We start from the raw sequence: 8,256 nt of genomic DNA, 5'->3' as shown, positions 1-8,256 counted from the left end.
GGGGGGGGCCGCCGCAAGCAGCGGGTATGAATGGTGAGTAGTGGGGGACTCAAGGTGGGCTCAGTGAGGCCAAGGGGCTTGCACAGGTGGTGGGAGCTGAGCCTGCAGAAGTCTTGGGGGGCTCCAGTGCCATGCTGAGGAGGTTTGCTTGGTCCTGTGGCCAGGAGAGAGCCTACCTGAGGTTTTCCTTCTTTCACGTTCATTCTGTGCCAGTATTTAAGATCCACTGAGCTGCCAGCTAGGCACCTGCATTTGGATGGCCAACACCACGTGAGCCATCAGCTTCTTCCTCCAAGGCTACTCTTCCTCATTGCACCTTCTGAGAGAAAGGCGGCCCCACCATCCACCCCACCCACCCTCCAGGGCACTCGTTTCCCCTCGAATCCGCCCTTTCCCCCCATTCCCCACAGCCAGTCTCTGGGGCCACCCCAGACCTCTCAGAGCCGGCCCCTGCTCTCCCCTGTGCAGCTCTCTGGGGCTTCCCCTTGCAAACTCTCCCCAGGCTCTTGCCCACCAGCTTCCAGCCCAGTTTCCCAGTGGGAGGCCCTACCCCTGATGGGGAGGTGAGTAGCAGTTACTTCTTCCCTTTCTCTCTGCTCGGGGCACTGGCTATACTTCTGCGGCCGCAGCCCCACCTGGGCAGCCCCTCTGTACGGCTGTTGGGACATGCCACCAGATTCCGCTTCTGGATTGAAGAATTTATCCGCCCCCTCCTGCCAGGATGCCTTTTGGGACCCGTTTTTGAAAACTGCCTTGACTGAGAAGAGCTACCTTGCCTGGAGGTCTATATCCAGTGGCCGGAGTATAAAGGTCCGGCCTCCCTGCCCCAACTTGGTTGGACTCTGAAGGGCATCCTAGCTTCAGACCTCCCATTTGGGGTCAACTGAGGCCCTCCTTGAGACTGCACTGAGCCCAGCTTTTCCCTCTGGCCAACCCTGTTCATTCCCTTCCCTTCCAAGAGCATTCCCCAGGAAGGCAACTACATGCTAGCCTCCATGTCTGAGTCTGCTCCTTGGGGACCCCAACCTTGGCACCCCTCCCTCTTCACTCCTGGTTTACTCTAGGGACTCTGGTTCCTGGGATGACACCACTTTTGTCCCTCCAGCCCTAGGGTGGCAGTAGCTTCCTGATGTTGCTGATCTCTGGGTTATCCCGCCCCCCCCCCCCCGCCACCGGTACCATGTCGTTCTGTTGCATTTCTGTTCTTCCAATACTTTTATAACTAATTCTCCACTGTTAACTTTCTTCATCGAACTTCCTGGCCTGTTTTGTTTCCCCGACCAGACCCTGACTCAGACAAACCCTGTACTTTCCCCATGTCCAGCCCCTCCTCTCCATTCTCAGGACCTTCCCCCAGATTTCCTCAGTAAGCTGCCTGCTGGGTCACTGCTTCATGCCGTCAACAGTGAGCACCCACTCTGCCAGTGCACCCATGAGGTGCCGACAGGGTGGTATGCCGAACAAAATGTGTCCCTTCCCTCCTCACTCCATTCCCTGCACACCTCTCAGAGTACTTTTTTCCTAAAATTGGAATTTGATCATATCAGGCCCAGGCCTAAGGCTTTGCAGGGACCCTCGGATGAAAGCCAGACCACAGTGTGGAAATGTAGGCCCCCTCCTTGGCCCCGCTTCCCTTCCCAGCCTCACCTTGTCTCCTTACCTCCCTTCCCCTTGTCAGCTCCTGCCAGGGTCCTAAACATGCCAGGGCAACTCGTACCTCTGCACCTTTGCCTGTGCCGTTCCTCTCATTGGAATTCCCTCCCCTTCTGCCAGTCTGGTGAACTCCTATTCGTTCTTCAAAACACCACTCAGATTTCCCCTCCCCCCCAGCACCACCGTCAGATTTAAATGTCCTCCTGAGTGCTGTTGAGTGTTCCACCTAGCTTTCTCTTAAGGCTCCTTCCACTCAACAGCAGTCCCAGAGGGCAGGGACCATGTTTTATCTGGCAGTATATCTCCGGGCCCTGGCCCAATGCCCACTGTAAAGGAGAGGCTTCGTAAATGTCAACCAAATAAATGTACTCAAGGGCAGAGCGTCACCCACGGGGTTGGTGAGGAGGGAGAACAGGCATTTGGGCAGATGTGGGGGCTAAGGAGCAGGGCCCAGATTTCAGAGTTCAATGTCCGGCCCTGGAGAGCGGCAGGATGTGGGCGGTTGGGGAAAGAAAAAAGGATTTAAGCTTTTGAGGCCTCCTACCTGAATGCCTGGCGGGGGATGGACATGTACACCTGGCAGGGCTGAGATCAGGTCAGCCAACGGCACGCGTGAGCTCAAGTTGTCTTGATCTCATGGCTGGGGCTTCCCCTGCTGGCAAAGTCCGGACTTAACTTCCATCAGACCTTTTTCAGATACTAATTTGAGGAAGCTCATTATAGGGCCTCAGTTATCTTACCTGTGAAATGGCATAATAAACACCTACTTTCCCTCCCCCAGGAGGTTCTTATGGAAACGAACAGGTACCAATATGTGAAAAGTATGTTTGAGGTATGTACCCGTACACAAATGTGATTATCAAGTATGGGTATTCCTTGACCGTTCTCGAACTATGTTCCTTTAGTCAACAAATTTTCATTCATTAAAGACTTGCCATATGCCAGAACTGAAAAAGCCCTTTACTATGAAAATCCAAATTGACAAATACAAATATTTGTAAATGAGGACATAAGGTGTTAATTAGGAAGTAATTCTTCCCATTTTATAAAATGACACCATTTTATATGACGTCATTAGCAAGCTCCTTTGGTGTATTTTTTAAATAATTTCTTTAAATTTATTTTGAGATAGAGAGCATGAACAGGGGAGGGGCAGAGAAAGAAGGAGAGAGAGGATCCCAAGCAGGCTCCCCACTGTCAGTGCAGAGCCCAATGCGGGGCTGGAACTCACGAACTGTGAGACCATGATCTGAGCTGAAATCAAGAGTCGGATGCTTAACCTACTGAACCACCCAGGCGCCCCTCCTTTGGTGTATTTTTTATGTGGCTTGGTAAAAATGTAGGAACCTGGAAGCAAGAATCCCAAGAGCAGGCTCTGTGCTGAAAGCACAGAGCCTGATGTGGGGCTCAAACCCATGAACTGTGAGACCATGACCTGAGCTGAAATCAAGAGTCAGAAGCTGGGCCACCTGGGTGGCTCGGTGAGGCCTCTGACTTCGGCTCAGGCCATGATGTCATGGCTCGTGGGTTCGAGCCCCAGGTCGGCCTCTGTGCTGACAGCTCAGGACCTGGAACCTGCTTTGGATTCTGTGTCTCCCTCTCTCTCTGCCCCTCCCACACTCAGGCTCGCTCTCTCTCTCTCTCTCTCTCTCTCTCAGAAATAAATAAACATTTTCTAAAAAAAAGAAGCTTAACTGACTGAGCCACCCCAGCACCCCTCCTTTGGTGTATGTCTTATGTGGCTTGGTAAAAAATGTCGGAAACAAGAATCATGGCCATCCATGTGTATGTGCATGTACCCATCCCTGGCCTCAGCACGATGCTGAACTGATGCTGGGTGCTCGGGACATGTTGAACTGGGGAAAAAATGGACTTACCTCCAACTTTTCAGGAACTCACATATTATGTAATATGGAGAAAACCTGTGTTGATTTTTCTAGACAAGGTTGGGCTTCTCATAAGCTCAGGCTTGGTTCGTTTTCATTCATGCCCAGGTAAGTGCTTAGCAGCTACATTTGGAAGGTGCTAAGCATTCTGCCCACTCGAATGCTAGGAAATTCTTGGAGCTGAGATTCCCTGCTTCATGGTACATGAGGCTTCACAGCCACATACAGGATCCAGTATGCTCCCACCCGAACTCCTCAGCAAATGAACAACAACAAAAAAAAATCAGGACACACCCAAGGAAGACAATAGCGTTCAAGATGAGGTCCCAAAAGCCAGGAAAAAAATACACACTTACTGAGTTTCCTCGCTATGCTAGACCTTGACCTAGTCTCTTTGTTTAACATTCAAATTAATCTCTGCCATTAACTCCCAGTATGAATTTGGGCAAGTCACTTCCCCTCTTTGGACCTCACTTTTCTCCTTTTTTTGCACAAAGATATGAACTGGTGGTTTTCAAACTGGGTTCCTTGGAACCTGAGGGCTCCATGTTGGCACCTTAGGAAGACAACAGGAGGCCAGTGTGGGATTCCAGGCTTTATCAGATGCTCTGCATCATGCTTCTTCTGTACAATCTTGTTTTGAGAAAAGTTTTCCACTGCTTTAGAGAAAATAAGTTTGAAAATCACTGGTCCGATCATCTCTGAGGCCTCACCCATCTCTAACACTGATTCTTTTATTTACTGTCAGGAGTCACAGGCCAGGAGCTCCCAGGCCAGATCCAATCTGCGAGGCCACTGCAGGAGTGAGGCATGCCCTGTCTAATTCACCGTAGTCCTCACTGCTCCTTTGTGTGGGACACCTGTCACCTCACACATTAGCAGCCCAGCCCCTGGTGGCACCTGCTTTGTTCATGGGGACACATGTTCACTGGAGCCCTGTGTGGTAGGTAAGAATTCTGTCCACCCTGAGGACACAGTGCTGGAGAGGCCACAGGTAGGCCTTCCAGAGACCCTTCAGAGGACAGACACGGTGGAACCTGTCCCACAGCCGTCCCAGCCCAGGTGCCAGACGAGTGAGTGAGGAAGCCATCTTGAGAATGATCCTTCAGCCCCAGCCATCCCTGCCTCCCCAGCTGAGACGCCCAGAACGAGCCCAGAACAAACAAGAGCCATCCCCACCGTGCCCTTTCTGAACTCTTGATCTACAGAATTGTTAACCCCCTTAGTTTTAGCGTGGTTCGTCACACAGCAATAGATAACTGAAGCAACATTCTGGAACCATTCTGGATAAATTAGGAGGTCTATCAGGCAAGGCCCCACCAGCCCATAGGACACCTTTAGACGCTAACTAGAAAAGGGTACCCTGTCCTCTGCGTGGGTGCCACCCCACACTGGGGCAGAGGGCTCAGCCAGCAGAGTGCAGCCTGGATTTCCCAATCATGTGCCCCTGCTGACCAGAGACATCTTCTTCTGTTCTGCCAGGATCAGCATGAGCTATGCTGATCGGAAGGGACACATTTTCTAAATGCTCATAATTGCCCCATAGTCCCCTTGAGTATCTCCCAGGATTTGCGGAGGCTCCCGTGCTCACACCTTACTATCTCTGCCTCACCAGTGAATCATCTCAACACATAAAGCATTCATTTAAAATACATATTAAAATATATATACAAATATGTATATTAAAATATTCACACGCACGCATAAGCACACATACATATCCTACAGGCTGCTTTTTCTCTTTTCTTATTAAAAAAGGACCTACCCTGGGGTGCCTGGGTGGCTCCGTCGGTTGAACATCTGACTTCAGCTCAGGTCATGATCTCACAGTCCGTGAGTTCGAGCCCCGCGTTGGGCTCTGTGCTGACGGCTCAGAGCCTGGAGCCTGTTTCAGATTCTGTGTCTCCCTCTCTCTCTGCCCCTCCCCTGCTCATACTCTGTCTCTCTCTCTGTCTCAAAAATAAATAAAAACATTTTAAAAAAATTTTTTAAATAAATAAATAAATAAAATAAAAAAGGTCCTACCCTACCGTGATCTAATCTGAGGTCTGCAGGCTATTTTGAAGTAATTCATCTTGCCTCTTCGAACATACCATTTTCCCTCACTCAGCGTGAACTAGCCTGTAGTGGCAGCTGGCCAAGCTCATCTCGCTTCATTCTCAAAGGAAGCCAGCTCCATGCATGGGACTGTTTGGGTTCTGGGTTTGGGTTTCCTTTTATTTTATTTTTAAAAATGTTTATTTATTTTTGATAGAGTGCACACACGTGTGGAGGAGGGGCAGTGAGAGGAGGACAGGGGATCCGAAACAGGCTCTGCACTGACAGCACAGAGCCCGATGTGGGGCTCAAACTCACAAACCCCAAGATCATGACCGGAGCTGAAGTTGGATGCTTAACTGACTGAGCCACCCAGGAGCCCCATGGGCTTTCCATTAAAAGGAAGGAAGGAAGGAAGGAAGGAAGGAAGGAAGGAAGGAAGGAAGGAAGGAAAAGAAAGAAGAAAGAAAAGAAAAGAAACAAACAAACCTCTGGATGTGTGCCTCTTCTACAGATTCCTGAGGATGAAGTGGGCTGGGGGCATGGCACTTCGGTCACCAATTGCTGTGTGCACACATCTCCACATGCAAGTTCATGAGAATTACAGAGGGTGTGGGAAGGCCCTGTCAGCAAGCAGGGTGGCAGGGAGGCCATGGGGGGGGGGGGGGGGGGGGGGGGGGGGCGCCCCTCCCCCATGGCTCCGGGGCCCCCTGCTCTCAGCATGGAGGTTTCTTCCCCTCCTCAGGCCCAGCAGGGGCAGCTGACAAGGGGTTTGCACAGACACTACAACTCACTTTACACGAACCTGGCAGACCAAAGCCTGGCTTTCTGTGAAAGATTGCTGAGGGGTAGGTGTCCACATAGCCTGTGGGTTCAGGCAACCCCCTTCCTTGGGAGAATGTCGGCTCAGAGATCATTTGCTTTGTTGGCAAAGGGAACCCGCCTCTGCTGATGATACCCGCTCTATGTCACTCACCATGCTTTGCATACATTCTCTCCATCCTCACAACAGTCCTGCAAATAGATATTATCTCCATTTGCCAGCTGAGGAAAGAGAGGATCAGAGAAGCTGAGTAACTTGCCCAAGGTCACACAGCTAGAAAGGTGGGAGCCGAGATTCAAACCCGTGTCTGGGCATTTGTGCTCCCCTGGTTCCTTCTCTCCACCTCCTTCCTCAGGTGCTTTGCCACTTGCTCTTTCTGTCTCTTATTCCTTCTCTTTAAGAAACTACAGAGTTACGTGCCTCTGCTTAAACTATGGGGTGAGATTACATGAGGCCTCACGTGTAGGTTTGAAGGGGGTGCCTTGCATAGCTCATGTAAAACACAATTCAATTTCTCAAAACTTGTTCTGAGACCTTTGAAGAACACTCCTGTTTTGTACATTGAGACGAACTTGGACTGGGGCTCTGGAAGGGGTCTTTATCGATGGCCAGAGTCATTCATCAGTGGGCCCACATTTACCCAGCTCCTGCCAGGTGCCCAGCATCATGTTAGACATCCAAAGTATGGAGCCACCCTGTCCCCAGTGAACTCCCAGCAGAATAGGGAAGGAGGCCGTGTTACACAGCCCTGAACACGAGCAGAATGAAGTGAATACGAGGAGAGGGACATGCAGGAAGGAGAGGTCAGTTCTGCAAGAAGGCCCCGCACAGGCCAGACTCTGGAAGCCGAGTTGTCCTTGTAGAGTGTGGACCCGCGGCAGAGGCAGATTCCCTGGAGCAGGGTTCCCGGAACTCGGTACTTGGTGAGAATGACGTTGATAAAGGCAGGCATCCAGAGACTAGGATGTGTGCATCGGCAGATCAATGAAAACATTCTCTTCGCCTAGATGAGCCGCCCACAGGAAGCCACGTTATCGGAAAGCTGCGTGCACTAGCGGAATCCACAAAGGGGACTTGGCAGATATTAAGAAGTCTATTTCAGGCCCGCAGCCTGAGGCCATCTCTGACCCTAAAGGGAAAGTCTTCTGCAGGAAACGTTTGTCATCAAGTTTGCTCTGGCAAAACTCCCTCCACCCTTACGGAGCGGGGTTGCTAGTCAGGGCAAAGCTCTGCCGCTGTGACAAAGACAGCCCAAAGACAGTGGTTTAAAGAACACAGAGTCTGGGGGCGCCTGGGTGGCTCAGTCGGTTGAGGGTCGACTTCGGTTCAGGTCATGATCTCGCGGTCCGTGAGTTCGAGCCCCGCGTCGGGCTCTGTGCTGACAGCTCAGAGCCTGGAGCCTGCGTGGAATTCTGTGTCTCCCTCTCTCTCTGCTCCTCCCCTGCTCACTCTCTCTCTCTCTCTCTCTCTCTCAAAAAATAAACATTAAAAAAAAATTAAAAAAAAAAAAGAACACAGAATCTGTGTCTCTCCCCTGTAACTTCCGGAGGTGACTCTTCCTGACTGACAGAATTTAGGGAGACGAGTTGTCTCCATGTTGGGGTTCCTATATCTCATCCACATGGGGTTCCTGGTCTCGGCCGCATCAGTTTCCAGCTGGCTGGAAGAAGGCAAGAGCGTGAAGGGGGCACACCCACGTCAGCCTGGGAATGACGCACGTGCCCTCCGCTCGTCTGCACATTCCACTCGTGAGAATTGGGTCACACGGCCAACCCAACCTCCGGAGAAGCCGGGAAATGTGTCCTGCCTTCCGCACAGGTGGATGGCAAGACTAGGTATGTAGGTGGACCCCTGACC

The sequence above is a fragment of the Herpailurus yagouaroundi genome, unplaced genomic scaffold (assembly GCF_014898765.1).
Source record: "Herpailurus yagouaroundi ecotype Mexico unplaced genomic scaffold, PumYag 186, whole genome shotgun sequence".
Taxonomy (NCBI): Eukaryota; Metazoa; Chordata; class Mammalia; order Carnivora; family Felidae; genus Herpailurus; species Herpailurus yagouaroundi.
The sequence above is the reverse complement of the archived record's forward strand: the minus strand, read 5'-3'. Positions refer to the sequence as shown.